Raw genomic sequence first — 17,216 nt, 5'->3', positions numbered from 1 at the left:
TTTATTTTCGATTTTTTGTTATTAAAAATGCGGAACATTTATTGGTATTTACAAGAACAGTAGAACAATGAAAAGTGCTACTGGAACAACCATTGTTTCTTGAAAATTAATAAAAGCCGTGTTAACTTCACATACATAAGAGACAAGCAATCGTTGGCTGCATCAACCAAAAATGTATTTGATGTCTATAATTCTGGACACACGTTTTTTTTTTGGTGCGCGTCGTCGCCGCTCCGTGACGATCACGTCTTAGAAACCGTACGAATAAGGATTTAGATTAAAAGGCTCAGGAGGGAATCACAGCCACCGAGAAATGTACATTTGATCGGTGAGCAAGCTAGCGTTCACATCGTTTCTAAACTGTATTGTAAGTCTGTGATTTCAAATTTGATCGAGCAGATCTCTGAGCGTGCGTTTATCCGCGACTCAGGGCACTCCAGCCCCCAAGCGTTGTCGCGGTCTGTTTCGACTATCAACTCAGGACGAGTGCGTGACCGTCCCTAGGCGGTGTCAAACAACTAAGGGTATATACGCGGATACTCCCAGACGTTGTCGAAAAAACAATTCAGAACATTTAACCACCCCTATGCGTTGTCGCAACATAATAAATTAAACGGGACTCAAAATAGCAAAGTTAACTTATTGCTTTGTATAAACTGAAAATGATTCCAATGTAAATAACTGTAAATAACTGTGGATAAACTACATACGTGAAAAGACAGTGCGGATATTAACGAGTTGTTCTGCTGACCCAGAACACTGTGGTTTATCAAAGCTGTAAAACTTGTGTTCATAAAGCATGTTTGATAGACCATAGCTCAAAAACTATCCATTATTGAGTTTTACATAGTTTACATCTATGACATTATCATATACATTATATGTAACTCATTTTACTGGGATCCAATTTTCTATAATAATTAAAGGGATCCTAAAGCGCGTGCGCGAAGTTCGAACTCCGACGAAGTCACCAGAGGTCGCTGTTTTTCTAGCGCATCGATATGTCTTTATATACTACGAGGGCAAGTCAATAAGTTCTTAGAAAAACAAAGTAAATCACATTTTTTTTGATCGGTTCATTTTTATTTCTCAACATAGTCTCCTTTCAGCTCGATACACTTGATCCAACGATTCTCCAACTTTTTCAAGCCGTTCGAATAATATGATTTGTCCAACTCTTCAAAATAAGCCTCTGTTTCGGCGATGAGCTGCTCTCTGGCGATGAATCTCTTTCCTTCGAACCATTTCTTCAGGTTTGGAAACAGGAAATAGTCGCAGGGGGCTAAATCTGGCGAATATGCTGGATGGGGAAGCAATTCGTAACGGAATTCGTTGAATTTGGCCATCGGTGCCGGGCACGTGTGAACCCGTGCATTGTCTTGATGGAAGAGCACTTTCTTCTTCGCCAAATGGGAACGTTTTTTCTTTAAAATGTTGTTGAAACGGTCCAATAAGGCTGCGTAGTAATCACCATTGATCGTTTGCTTCGACAGAAGGTAATCGATATGAATTATACCACGTGCATCCCAAAAAAACTGGCCATCACCTTTCCGGCCGACTTCACGGTCTTCGCCTTCTTCGGAGCTGGTTCATCCGGTGAAGTCCATTGTTTTAACTGTTCCTTCGTCTCGGGTGTGAAGTAATGGATTCATGTTTCGTTCACAGTAATGAATCGACGCAGAAATTCATCTGAATTACGTTGAAACATCTCTAAACATTGTTTTGAAATCGTCACACGGTCGCACTTATGGTCCACAGTGAGCAAACGCGGCACCCATCTTGCCGATAGCTTTTTTATACCCAATTGTTCGTGCAAAATTGAAATCACTGTGCCATATGATATGCCTGTGGATTCAACAAGCTTGCACTTTCATTCGTCGATCAGTCAAAACAATACCGTGGACTTTATCGATGATTTCTGGCGTAGCAGCCTCAATCGGACGTCCCGAACGAGGTGGATGTACGACCACGTTTAAATTCATTCACCCAATTGTATACAGTCGCAAATGCTGGTGCAGATATGCTATGAACATTATCCAACTCGGTTTTGATTTCTTTCGGTGTTAAACCTTTCATATGTAGATGTTTGATCACTGCACGAAACTTGTTTTTTTCCATTTTGCAAAAAATACAAAGGTTGTTAGCTTTAATCGTTTACAGAAATGAAACCACGCGATGAATTCCGCTCAAAATTTGACAGTAATCAGCTGAAAGATGCTATTAGTCAAAAAGTAATGTGACATGACACTGCAAGTGTCCTTAGACAGATTTTCTAAGAACTTATTGACTTGCCCTCGTACCACCCTCGTATCAATATCTCACGCAAACTATGATTACGGTGTTAGAAGTATAGGTGATCCGACTGAATATTTTTCTCATACTGCAGCCCTGTGATTATTTTGGGTTAGTTAGCGCTTTCGTTACTAAGTGGCGTCGTAGTTTCAAATACCAAATAAAAACAAATATGGCTTCATAAAATAGCTTCATAAGTCAGAGGCACGGTATTCTAACACCGTGATCAATGGGATGCACGAATGTGATGGTTGTCAAATGTGAGCCAATTATCAATTCAATCCAATAGGAAAAAGATGTGTTGCGATTTGCAATAATAATGCAGGATCAGCTTTATTCGCAATGCCGAAGGATACTGTATTATTCAACATGTAGTGTAAAGTGTTAGCAGTTACTGGGATCCATTTACAGAAAAAGCATTTTATATGCGAACAGCATTTCGAGAAGAGTGACATTAAAGATACAACAATAATAAAGGACAAGAATGGAAAAATACTAATAAATAAATATTATTGTGATGTTGAAAACATAAATCATACAGACATAGGCTGCATTCCATTTAACGCTCATCAAAATGCTTCAGGAATCATTTCATCCTTGTTATTCATCAAATGTTAAATAAGGATAAACGATGCTCATGCGAGCGTTAAGTGAAACGGAGCCATAACTTCACGAGTGCGAGTGAGACGATGAATTACTTGACTCTCTCACACCCTGTGGTGGCAGTCTTTCAAATTACCTTAAAATAATCAGCTTGAAAAGGTGAGACGGATCACCTATACTTCTAACACCGTGCCTATGATACACGCAGTCGCACGTTCGTGTCAATTTTCGTATAACAAATTCGTCGCGATAAAGCGTCTAAGTCTAATTTTAAGAACTCGATATTATTTGTTCATGCAAACTATGTGTTTGTGGATTAGGTACTATTTCGTAAGTACAGGTTGTAAAACTTTCATATCAAGCAAATTGTTCATGCAAACTATGTGTTTGTGGATTAGGTACTATTTCGTAAGTACAGGTTGTAAAACTTTCATATCAAGCAAATGTCACGACTTGATAGCTTGAGACGCCATGTTACACTAAGAAATGGTATATATCAATTTCGAAATTTTTGGTCATTCTCGGTATAAACTCCACCTCACAAACACGTATTAATGCGTATACTTTAATCCTGGAAAAGGATTTTCGAGAGAATCTGTGAAAAAGGAAAAAAAGTATTTAACAATAAGAATCTTAAAAAAGTATTTGTTATACAAAAATTATATGACTGCAGTTAAATTTGCATTATATAACTTCCTCCAGGTCACTCGGGATCATGACTTTGATAACATATGTCAAGGTCAAGATTATTGGGGAGGGCTCCCCTGATCTACATTTCTACCTGAAATGATATATTAATTACTCTGTATGCTAATTGCGATGGTCAATGATATTTATATTAGATCTTTTAATTATGTACTGTTACGTCCAGCGGACTCCCACGACTCTTTCTTTCGTGGAAATCTGGAGTTTGTCAATACATATGGACAGTTGCATGTAACTGACTTTTCTGTTAAAAGCTTAAAAAGTAATAAAAATCTTTTTTCACGGAAAACTAAAGCGAAGACTCCATATCGCCTCATAAATGTCAACTCAGATAAATTAAAAATCGGTGCACATGCGGGAACCACAACATTAAAGAAACGATGACACCCTCCTTGGACACAGTAATTAAGAAAACGATAAATAGCTGATGATAGTTTGATTTATAACTTCGTCAATACCGCGAAATCTGGTGATCTGAGGAAACTTTGCCATTAGCAAAAGTTGTTGTACTGTTATAGCACAATCTGATACAACTAAAAAAATCCAGAAATGTCAAATTTATTATTTACCCCCATCCTTTTTTCAAAATCTTCTATCGACTCTTAAGCTAATCTCTACTTTTTATGCACGTGCTTCGTAGGTTTTGAATAGCACAATTCAGCACAACTCACAGAATTCGATTAGTTACACGGGTTTAAAGTATTATATTTCATTCCTAAATATTACTAAGGCCAGCAAAATTTTTTGTTTCTGGAAAACTCTTTATGTTATTAAACTGCGGTTTGCGGCATAAACATAGCACAACACAGCACAATTATGAAAATTACAAAATTCGAAAAGTGCGAGGCTAGCACAAAGAATGCTTTTTTTTTTTGAAAACTCTTCATGTTATTAAGCTGCAGTTTGCGGCACAAATCGGCACAAATGCAGCACAATACAGCATAATTAAGAAAATTACAAAATTCGAAAAGTGTGTGGCTAACTTCACACACGTCACAGACAGAGATGAACATTATTTGAAAATAGATGCATTTAAAATGGAAATACAAAATGCCTATTTTGTATTTTGTATTTAAAACATATTTTTTCAAAAACTATTTTACATTTCCACTTAAATGGTATCTACTACCCATTTTTTATTTAAAATATATTAAGGTTAGCATTAATAGTTATAGCCACGGAATATTCCGTTCTAGCAGATCAGTGTGGTGGCGCCGCACGCTGTGAGTGGCTGTGTTTACTGTTCGATCGTAACATGGTCACTGGCTACATTTACACCGTGCGCTTAGTCCGCGACCTATACGATAGGTGTCTTTGTTTAACCTACAGGATAAACAAGGATATCTATTGTATAGGCCGCGGCCTAAATGCACGGTGTAAACGTAGTTTACCAGTCTCCCTACGTCATTAACTTCTGCATTGTAGTGTCAGCCTATACTTCATGTTAAAAAAGGTTGAGAACGACTGCCATCATTGCTTAACTAGTTTGACCTATGGGTACCATGTCCAAATCCAGATGTCCTCATTGATTTCAAGCTCATTGTTCAATTAATTATATAATGTGTCGTATCTAATTTACCTCTTTATAATACGTATAAAAACACACAGACTCTAATACTCTATATGGGACTATTTTTCGTGTAATTTAGCGTTTTGTGTGAGGATCTTTGTAATTTTTATGATTATCTTTTTATAAATGCTGAGAATGTAAGCATTTCGTATTTTTTATTGGTATTTTAATAAGATAATATTAAGGTTGAGATTAAGTTAAGTTAGTATAATGTTTAAATTCCCGAACATATATAATATTATTTTCTGAAATGTATTACAGATAAGAATTTCTGAGTTTATTATGCACATTTATCATCTATATAAATATAAGATTTATTGATTTATTGATTGATTCTTTGGATTTAAAAAATATGTTATAAAATATGATTTATAATTGTTCTATTTTTTTTTGTAAGCTTATTAATTATAATGTATTTCCTTAGGGATGAAAAGTTGCCACTGCTTTTAAAGCTTTGAAGACGTAAAAAAACAAGATAAAGAAAATAAATCTGCTGTCTGCATAACATATGGAAAAATATTAAAAGGAAGTCTCCTCACTACCACAAATTACTTAAACCATTTAAAAGTAAATAAATATTTTATCTATTTGTTTTTAAAGAAAAGAGATTAAAAAAAGGTCTTCTGACTTTTATAAGTTGTAGAATTAATTTGGATATTTAGTAATTGTATTTAGTAATTGTATTTTGGTTGATGATCTTTCACAGTTTTTTATATTTATTACTCTTTTGAGGCTACGATTTCTATTACCTGTACATTAAGACATAGCGATAGTTATGATGGTATGACGGGCTATATATAGTAAAATAAATGCATTCATTATTATATACGAATTTAATACTAAGCTAAGCTAATGCTAAGCACTCGTTGAGTAGATAGATATGATTGATCTTTTCTGTTAATGAAACCTAACGATAAGAATCAATTACATCTATCTGCTCATTAAGTGCTTAGTACTTACAATTAGTTCTATAGTATTGCAATAATAATAGATGTACTCGATGCTGTGTAAAATATGATAAAAAGTTACAGAGTCTAAGATGACTTTTTTGTATCTAGAAAAATTGTTAAAATGTTTATTCTTGAATATATTTTTAGACAAAAGGACATACAGATGTGTTACAAAAATATGAAGAATTAAAAGCATCTCATCCGATTACAAAAAGGAAGTCTGAAGACAGAGGCAATGTTATACATCACAAAAAAATAAAACAAACAACCTTAAGTAACGCTATTAGAATGGCAGTAAATTTGGATAACTTAATTGTCAATTTTATAATAGAAATTATGTCACCTTTATTTATTGTAGAATGTAGATCTTTTGAAAAATTAATGGAAGGCGCAAATAAGCTTTCGAAAACATCTAAATTCTTGAGTAGGCGTTCTCTTATACATAGAATTGAAGAGGATTATCACAAAACTAAGATTAAAATAAAGCAATCTTTATAAGCTGTGAATTTTATACGCACTACGGATATTTGGTCATCATCAAAACGTAGCTATAATATTTAGGCATGACGATTCATTGGATCAACAGTAATACATTGAAAAGGGAAGGAGTTGCTATCGCCTGCAGAAGATTTAAAGGAGCACATACTTATGATAAAGTAGCCGAAATAATAAAGTGCATTCTGAGTTTGAATTAAACTTAAACAAAATTATGAATACAATCATTGATAATGGTTCAAATATGGTAAAAGCTTTTAAGATATTTGGAAGATCCGAATCTGATGTTAATCATCATCAAATTATCAACATAGTAATGTATAATACAGCCAGTTATAATGATGTCAATAATGAAGATGATAAAGATAACGAAGTGATGAAAAGTTGATTGATGATGATTTGCTTTTACAAACTTTTCCAGAACCCATCAAAAATTACATAAGTGATTATGAATTATCAAGTCATCTAAGATATGCCACGCATACTTTACATTTAATTGCAGCGATAGATACTAAACAGGCAATGGTAGAAAACATTTATAAAAAACATCGTATGTCGGCTTTTGGAAAGTGTCAAGCGATCTGGAATTTATGTGCGAGATCACCAAAAGCTTGTAAAACTTATTTAAATATAACAAGAAAATCTTCTACTTCTCCATGCCCAACAAAATAGAATTCTTATTACAATTCGGTGAACGATCTTTTAATTGTAAAGGAACATTTGAATGAATCACTAAAAAATTTAAAACTTCCGCTTTTTAAAGAAACAGATCTGCAGTTTTTAAGCGAATACGTAAAATGTTTGAAACCAATAGCCGAAGCTGTACACAATTTACAAGGAGAAAAAGATACATATTATTACCTGAATTATCGAGGATTGTCAAAATTCTTTCGTCTTTGAAAATGAAAAATCTTAATTATTGCGGACATTTAATTGAAGTAATAGAAAAAAAATTAAGACTACGATTCAAACAATTTTTACTTTTCGAATCAACAGCAAATAATGCTATTTTGGCATCAGTGGTTCATCCTTCGTTTAAAATGAAATGGGTACTGAAAGAAAAAAGAAACTACGTGAAAGAGTTATTCTTAATGGAAATGAGAAAATTCAAGAAGAATGACAATGATAAAAGAGGAAGTAATGTGGAAAACGAAAAACAAGACGAATTTTATTTCATGTTTCAAGATGATTCATCAGACACATCCACAAGCGAGACAACAGGAGATTTGGAAGCCCTTCAATATCTACAAGATAAAGATATAACACTTTCAATGTTGAAATCCTATCCGACGGTAAAAAAAATTTTTCTTAAGTATAATACATCCCTCCAAGCTTAGCTCCGATAGAACCTTTTCTCGTATGACGGGTTAATTATGAGACCTCACAGAAGAAAAATGGGAGATTCCATCTTTGAAAAACTCATCCTTTTAAAAGTATCACGTTATAAAAATTAGGGATGCATCGGATCGTAAAATTACCGGATATCGGATATCCGGTATCCGGTCGGATATCCGAGAAAACAATTTCTTCGAGTCGGATATCCGACCGGATTTCGAGAGACTGTCTTCTAAAGAAAAAAAAGAAAGAAGGGCTGTAGAAAAAAATTATAATTTTGCAACAATGTGTGTGTATAAGATATTAATATGACATTATGAATATGCATACTTATTTCTAAAACATTTGTATAATAACAAATCAATAATTTAATGATATAAAATTTCAACCGGATATATTCCCAAATACTAATGATATCCGGATATCCGGCCGGATTGTAAAAAAAGTGCAGGATAATAGTGGATACCGGATACTTTTCGGATATTCGGTGCATCCTTAATTAAAATTTTATAAAGTTTACATTATATTATACAGGGTGTAACTGAAATAATCCACGAATCATATAGTGCTATTCCTAATAAAAAACTGAGACGAAAAGTCTTCTACTATTTTGCAATATTTGCAATTTTTTTAGTTTACCCAATGAGCAAAATGTCTAAAATCGATGTATAAGACAGCTTTAAGATATCTTTAAGAGTTCTTTAAGAAAAGTCTTCAAAATATTTCACAAAAAACACGGAAAGATATCTCAAAATTGTCTTACATCGATTTTATCCATTTATTCAGCAATATTTGGAAATTAATGTCTCGTGAACTATTGCGAAAATTGCAAAATGATAGAGGACCTTTCGACTTAGTTTCTTATTAGGCATAGCACTGCATGATCAGTGGGTGTTATTTCAGTTACACCCTGTATAAATCTTTTGTTTATATATATTATATAATATTAAAAAATGCATATTTCATAAAAGTTTATATATATTATATAAAATATAAGATATATTATAAAAAAATTTACAGTAAAGAATATTAAAAATAAGAATATTAAAGAATAAGAATTATAATATAAATGTAAGCTATCCTGGTAGAAACTTCCTCATCATCACCACGTTACTGGCTAGCGCCACAATACTTTGCCACGCCATATCCATTTGAAAAAATCTGACATGGTACATAAGAGGCCTAGCTTTGCGTCTGATATGGACCTGGTATGGAAATGGCTTGGCTTTTACAGTAAAATTTATTAAATAGTCTGACGTGACCCACGACAGATCCAGGCTCGCGTGTCACATGAAAATGTGACCGCAGCGCATGTTCGCATCGCAGTATTTCGTGATTCGTGACTGGTGACAGATTTCTTAACCTGACATATCTTTAGTAATTATAGCTCAATTCTGAAGAACCACTCGACCGCGGCGGACGCGTTTCGGATCGGCTGCTAACAATCAAATATTTTTGAAAGTGTTGCCGACTTTGACTGTGCAATTGCTTCCTCCTGAGGCGTGTCTGCGAATTGGTTCGTCTCGTGCGTTCGTCCTGACGCGCGTTATATCAACGTGACGACGTAGATGCAGGCGCCCGGTGTCCGTTCGGGCAACGCCATTTTCGCGGGCATTGCGTCACTTCTTGCTACTACTATTAAGGCGAAAGATTATTAAGACGTGACCTAGCCGTATCGTCCTCCTATTACCTACTCGGAGGCGAGAGCCATTAAATAAATAAAGAAGAAAGAAGTAATTATAGCTCGCGGGGCAGATTAACACTTTTTTCTGTCAGATTTCTTCGTTTTATAAACCTTATTTCATCAATTTTTGAAGTGAAATTTGAAATAGAAAGGATATTCTTAATATTTATTTACAATGGAATCTAATAAACTGAAAGCAAATTTCCGACCGCAAAAGTACCGACAAATAAAAAAATTTAAATCTGATCATTTAAATAAAGTGAATACATTATGTGAATTACCAAATTGTAGTGATACAAATGTAGAAAATATCGATACTTTTTGAATTGTGATCATAAGCGATCAGAAATGACACGTTAATTTTTGTTACGTGACATTTGTAGATAACAATTTGGATAAAACTGATATATGATACATCATTTATTCGTTTTATCTAAATTGTTATTTACAAATGTCATGTAACAAAAATTAACGTGTCATTTCTCGCTTATAACGTCACGATTTAACGTATGTGGCTGTGGGATTACTCAGGAGCCTTAATAGCGCCACGTATTATCCATGCTAATGGGCCCAAATGCGCCAAGCTAGTCTCCTGGCAGCATCAAGTCAGTCCGTTGGTGGCGGCGCGTTAGCCGCCCGCTAGCGCCGCTAGATAAAATGTGACGTTGCTGGCAAGGCGCTTGCAAATTTGCCATGCTAGCTCCTGATATGGCAGCATGGCATCCATGCAAGAGCCATACTCCTTATCTAAATTTCTACCACGGTAAACATGAAAAATAAATATAAGAATATTTAAAAAACCAGTAGTAAAAAAATGGGCTATGAGCCAGTTATAACAAAGAATATTTAATAAAATTTCTTACATACATGTATACATGCAAACGAACGTTTCGACCCCGATCGGGTCATTTTCAATGCAAAATAAACAAAATTATAAAATTCTCGGAAGATTTAGCTAAATTATAACGTCCAGTACAGAATTCAGTTGTATCAATGACATGTGGTCCATATTTAAAATCGACGGAGATCTCATCTCACTCTTTTTTTACAATTCTCCAATCTTACAAATAAATAATAAATTAACAATACGTTATAAATTAACTTAAAATACAAATCAAATAAAAATATCTACCTTAAAATGTCTTAAAGATGTCAATTAGACGCAGAGAGAAAAACGCAATTAACAACGTTATATTAAATAAAAAGTAAGCCATAATACAGATGGATCTCAGATTTGTAATCGACGATGTCAAACGACTTACTGACAACAAGGAAACAAGGAAATAGAAAAAATAATAGGAAGGGGATAAAGGACAATGTTAAGAGGGGGAAAGAGATTGGATAATGTTTAGATATGATTCTGGCAGAGAATCTGTGTCATTTTGTTTGTTTAGCCCATGCGTTTGTCGTTTTATATGAACCATCTCCGATATTAATCTCTTGTTATACGAGGCTTCTCTGTCTAAAATTTCAACATTATGCCAGTCGAAGTTGTGATTCTGGTCAATTCGGTGATTAGTAATCACCGTTGGAGATTTTGACCTCTTATTAATATCGGATACGTGTTCATGTAATCTTGTCTTTAACTGTCTTTTCGTCTGACCCACGTAGCTAGCATCGCAATCGTCACAAGAGATCTTATAAACTACATTTTGATTACAAAGGTGATCCAATTGGTCCTTGCCCTTCCCTATAAATTTTTTTAAAGTATTTGGAATCGAAAAAGCCAACTTACAATGACACATGTTGGCGATTGGTGTAAATTTTTCCGATACCGAATTCACGTAAGGAATCGTGAAAAATTTCTCCTTGATATTTTTCTCGATGGTTCCACTCTTATTGATGTGGAAATTTATTCTTTTATTTATTGCGGAAAAAACAAATTCCAATGGATAACCATTATTTAACAAGATATTTATTACATTAATTAAATTATTTTGCTGGAAACGAGGGTGACAGATTCTTATAATTTTGTCGACAAGCCCGTATATTACGCCTCTTTTATGACAGAGTGGGTGATGTGAATTAAAATTCAGAAATCTGCCCGAAAATGTCACCTTACGATATATATCAAAAATGAGAGATTGTTCTTCCACAATCACCAATGTATCTAGGAAACTTATTTTATTATCTTTGCAAACCTCCATAGTAAATTGTAATCTGTTGTGTAACGAATTAAACGTTTCCAAAATATCAATAATATCATCTGTTGGAGCAGCTAAAATAACCCGATTGAAAATGACCCGATCGGGGTCGAAACGTTCGTTTGCATGTATACATGTATGTAAGAAATTTTATTAAATATTCTTTGTTATAACTGGCTCATAGCCCATTTTTTTACTACTGATTTATTCTGATTGAGCCATATAGATAATTTATTTAAAAAACCGTTTTTAAAAACCCATTTTTAAAAACCAGTTGGAAAAATCATTTAAAAAATGTCTATTTTCCATTGTTTATTTTAAATGAGTGTCAAAAACCCATTTTGTATTTTATATTTCCAAATGAAAACATTACAGCTATTTCACATTTTCTTTTCAAATTGATTCAAACAGCCATTTTGCCCATCTCTGGTCACAGACTAGTAATTTGCACGAAGAAACTACGGGGTAAGCCATTTTAATCAATACACGCGAATATCTCGTCAGATAACGATAAATGTTTCAGATCAAAGTTGTATGGCTTTGAGGGAGACATAAGGGGGTGTGTTAAAATGAATTTTTAATGTAAAAATGAAAATAAGAAGAACAACCTCCAATGGCCTTGATTTTAACAAATGTTAAGATCAATAGTTCTCTACAATAGTTCATGATCTTAAACAACATTTAAGAGGTTTTAGCTGTCGGTCGAACACTTTGGATAATGCTAAATGCCAGAGGTACTGTAACTTTCGAGCATCATAACTAAAAAAGTACTTGATGAAAAAATATTTTATTATAGTGTTATTTTGGAAAGCTCTTGAGGTAAGCTACAAGAATATCCAATGGAAAATAGGGGTTTCCATTTAAAAAATTGAAGGTGACCTTCACGTGACTTTCAAGCAACTATTCAAGGTAAAACTAATAACATCACCTTATGTGCCCCTCGAAGCCATACAACTTTGGTCTGAAACATTTTTCGCTATCTTGCTTACCTGACGAGATATTCGCGTATATTGATTAAAATGGCCTACCCTGTATATTATTACTTATTGTTTTAAAACGTTTTTATTGTATGAAAATTTACTTGTATGTGTACATCAGATATTGCTGTAGTAGTATGTAATGATGTGTCAATGACACGTAAATCGTCTGTGTAAGTGCTATTTTTACAATATGACTAATCGTCTCTCTCTCTCTCTCTTTCTCTCTCTTTAGGATCCCCTTGATAACATAGCAAGTATAATATAAAAATCTTATCTTATTCGTTTATTGATGCAGAGTCTTTTACGACCGGCCTTAAATACAGACAGATAAGTACAGATAAAGGATAGAAATAACGTGAACGTAGAACCTATTCGAAATGATGTAAAACGATGTGATGATGTGCAACTTTTTTTTCATTACTTATGTCTTACAGCGAGGAATCGTATGAAAAGTTTGAACTTTCTTTTGCCGTCCTGAGCTAGCTGTTATTACAACGTTACAACCCCATAACCGCGTCTTTACCTCGATCTTGAATTTCATTATATGGTACAGTTTAATTATGTGAACGAACGACATAGTCTCTAACGTCAATAAGAAGTACCTAGTGGAGGAGTTTACGGACCTTGTCGGAGAATGAGAACTATTAAAATTTAGCATAAGCGTTCACATGAAAGCAGTTTCACGTAGATTTCGAACAGCTCGGAAAGCTTTGCAGTCAAGCATGAGTCAAAACTAAAGATTCACAAAAGATTAGATAATCCAACGACTTTAATAATCCAATTAATTAACCATTCTACTGACAATCAACGTGCAATTTATATAACTAAAAGATGTGTTTAGAGTTTTTATATAGAAATATTATTAAAGCTGAATCTTCAATTAATACATTAATTAAAGATCCAGCTTCAATTGTATTTGATGTTTCTTATTTGATTTATTCATATATAATTTATATTACGGCCTAATATAATTTATTATTAATCATTCTCTGATTGACTGCCATATATGTTCATAAAGATTTAATTGCGAAATTCGCATGATATACGAACACTGACAATAATTTTTTATTCTTATATAAAATACAAAACTTTATATATAAATAAAAGAAACATACCATATATAAATAAAATATAAATAAAATTATATATTTATATTTCAGTAATAAAATAATAAAATATAAAATTATTTTTTTATTATAAAATAAAACGTTTTATATTATGTTTTATAAACTTTTTAATTTTATGTTTTATAAATTTGATTATAAAATTAGATGAAGTTAAATCCTTCATGAGCGCGTGAAGTCTAGTTAAATTCCTCGTGACATATGCACATACAAGGAAATTCTGCGAGAGCCTCTGGGAATCACACTTTTCTTCTACTTGTTTAATTTAAAAAGCGTTGAAGCGTAACTTCAACGTGGAATATTCCAAGTTATCACGTTGAAGCGTAACTTCAACATTGAATATTTCAAGTTATTGAATTTCAAGTTATCATGGCTTTCGAAAGAAGGCATTTCGACCTAAAGGCCTAATTATCATATTACTGCGAGCGGTGATCGATGATATCCATTTTCCAGTTTTCCGCAGTTCTATACATCACGAGTTTACTTTAAATTATCCTCTCCATTAATTTCTAAAATTGAACTTCCGCGGCCGACCGTTTCCAGGACTTCGGCGAAAGCGCTATGGCAGCCTGACGTTATCGCGGTATTGTCAGAACAATCAACGTTATAGACGATATCAGAAATTCTTTCGATGAAGTACAGAGTATCGTTATTGCTGTGGATGATATCGAAGATCGCAGAGAGACCGGTTATTCCTTCTCCCTTCCCTCCTCTTCATCCTCGTTCCACTATATTTTCGCAAACTCTGATCGACGTTTCGTGGATTCTTTCCGTAAAACCATTATCCGTCGGGTGGTCCCACGTGTATCCATTCACGTGTACACGTAACGATTGCTCATTTTTGTTATATGTGGTAGCAATTGCACTTAGCACGCTTCGGAAACACCCATCGTGAAATAACCAGAGAAGGGGTTTTCTTGGAGAATCCCGATAATATTTGTTCGACAGCTTCGTCGGCGAAATACGGGAATTCCGCGTCGTGTCTTTTGTGCTCCGCGTTCACGATTTGTTACCGCCCGTTTGGACGAACAATGACATCCCCAATAATAGTTCAAATTGGCTGAAAAACGTTTTGATCGAATATCGTATCGCGTATATACAGGATGTATTTAAAATAACGTACACTAATCATACAGTGCTATTCCTAATAAAAAACTGAGTCGAAAAGTCCTTTAGCATTTTGCAATTTTCGCAATAGTTAACAAGATATTAATTACTAAATATCGCTGAATATTGGTTTTTAATAATTTTTTACTCAAATACTATCAACTTTACAGAAAAACTTCTAGAGATAAAAATTGTTTATTTTCTTCTCATAAAGTTATGAGAATTTTTTTAGAATTTTTTAATACCGTATTTCCTCATGTTGGTAAGAATAAGAAAATGCAATACTAAAAAGTTGATGAAAAATTCTGAAAAAATTCTTAGAATTTTATGAGAAGAAAATAAATGATTTTTGTCTGTTGCAGTTTTTCTGTAAAGTTGATAGTATTTGAGTAAAAAATTATTGTATACCAATATTCAGCGATTTTTAGTAATTAATATCTTGTTAACTATTGCGAAAATTGTAAAATGGTACAGGACTTTTCGACTCAGTTTTTTATTAGGAATAGCACTGTATGATTAGTGTACGTTATTTCAGATGCACCCTGTATAAGCGATGGACGATCGTGTTTTATCGCGATAAAAAACTGCGAAATACGGAAACGCACACATTACACTCATAGATTACTAATTACGCAATCATTATTATTCAATGTCACAAATGAAAAGTCATTTTACAAATTCCTTTTTACTTACGACAGTGTTGGAACAGATACCGTTTGAAAGGTATCTAGATATAGATATAGGTATGAGAAAAGTATTTAGATATAAATATAGATACATTTTTTTACAATTACCTAGGTATAGATACAGATATAAATAAAATGTATCTGAAAATTTAGTTATTTTTTAGGTACTTTCAACAAAAAAAAAGGAAAAATGGGGGAAAAGAGGAAAAGTAGAAGTATTATAATAAGCAACGTAAATTAAATATTACATTTTATTTGTTTATTTTAACAAAACCCAGACTATAACATTAAAATCGGTTTCATTAATAGTTTTAAATAAAAATCGAGTATTATTTAGTTTCACATGCATATGCATATAAAACTAAATAATACAATATAATATAAAACTAAATAAAACAAAACTGATAAGTCATAAAATTAATCCCACTCGTTATCAATTTCTTATCCTTGATTACATAAATTTTTAGTTTTAATGAACAGCTTTAACAATAAGAATATCGGTCTTTAATTAGTATATCAGCGCATAGGTACTGGTACTAGATTGCTAATTTCTGAGTTGATTTAGTATGCTTTTCAACAAGCGACACAGATGACACGGCATGAGACACAGTGCACCATTACATCCTTGTTGTTCGTCAATGTTAAACAAGGATGAGATGATCACTGTGTTATACTGTGTCGCTTGTAGGAAGGCACTCTTAATGGCGGCGACAGTATTTGTATATAAATACCTTGTATCTATGTATCTAAAACTTAAAAGATACCGTATCAAAAAATAACTAGATACGGATACAGGTATTTCCGCCTATAAGGATCTAGGTAATGTACTTAGGTACAGCTAAAGTATCTAGATACTGTATCTAGATACTTTTGCCTAGATACGTTCCAACACTGCTTACGACGTTAAATATCTCAGTCATTAAGGGGATGCTGGAGCGACGGCCGAACTTGATAAGATCGATATTACAGATTTCCAATGTATGAGATACTTACGCCCTCTGAGTTAGCATGATCATGCAGGAAATTCGATCGTAATTTATTGACATTTTTATTCCGTTTCCTACATTAACATCTCAGCTCAGGGAGGAAAACATGTATTAGGCTCGGTCTCACAAATGTAAGATTTACTTTAATTTTGGAAAAGTTTCCAATTTTAGAATTGAGAAAAAAAATGAATCGGGATTAAAGTTTCTTACACCCCTTCAAAAATTATTACATGGAAATCATATCACAAAATTTACTAAATCTAATGATATATGTATCATCTGTATAAAAGATTTGATATCAACAATTGTGGCGCCAAGTTAAATTCTGTTAATTTAATTAAATTTTTCAAAATTTTATGTATTATTCGTAAAAAAGATTTGATAGCCAAATTAAATAATGAATATTAATCTAATATATATTATTTGTACAAACGATTTGATATCAACAACTGGCATGTAAAAACACTTGGCGTTGCTAGATCTCAATATAATAACATGATAGTATAGTAGTAAAACATGAATGTAAATAAAAATAAGAATATAATATTTAGAAAA

General features: G+C 33.2%; 1 pseudogene; it reads right to left on the bottom strand.

The window, feature by feature from the left end:
• Positions 1-1,021: 1,021 nt before the first annotated feature.
• LOC108720811 (uncharacterized) lies at positions 1,022-2,207 on the bottom strand (annotated as a pseudogene).
• Positions 2,208-17,216: the final 15,009 nt, after the last annotated feature.

Source organism: Mycetomoellerius zeteki, unplaced genomic scaffold (genome assembly GCF_001594055.1).
Source record: "Mycetomoellerius zeteki isolate Tzet28-1 unplaced genomic scaffold, Tzet1.0 scaffold103, whole genome shotgun sequence".
Classification (NCBI taxonomy): Eukaryota; Metazoa; Arthropoda; class Insecta; order Hymenoptera; family Formicidae; genus Mycetomoellerius; species Mycetomoellerius zeteki.
This window is presented reverse-complemented; position numbering and strand designations above follow the sequence as displayed.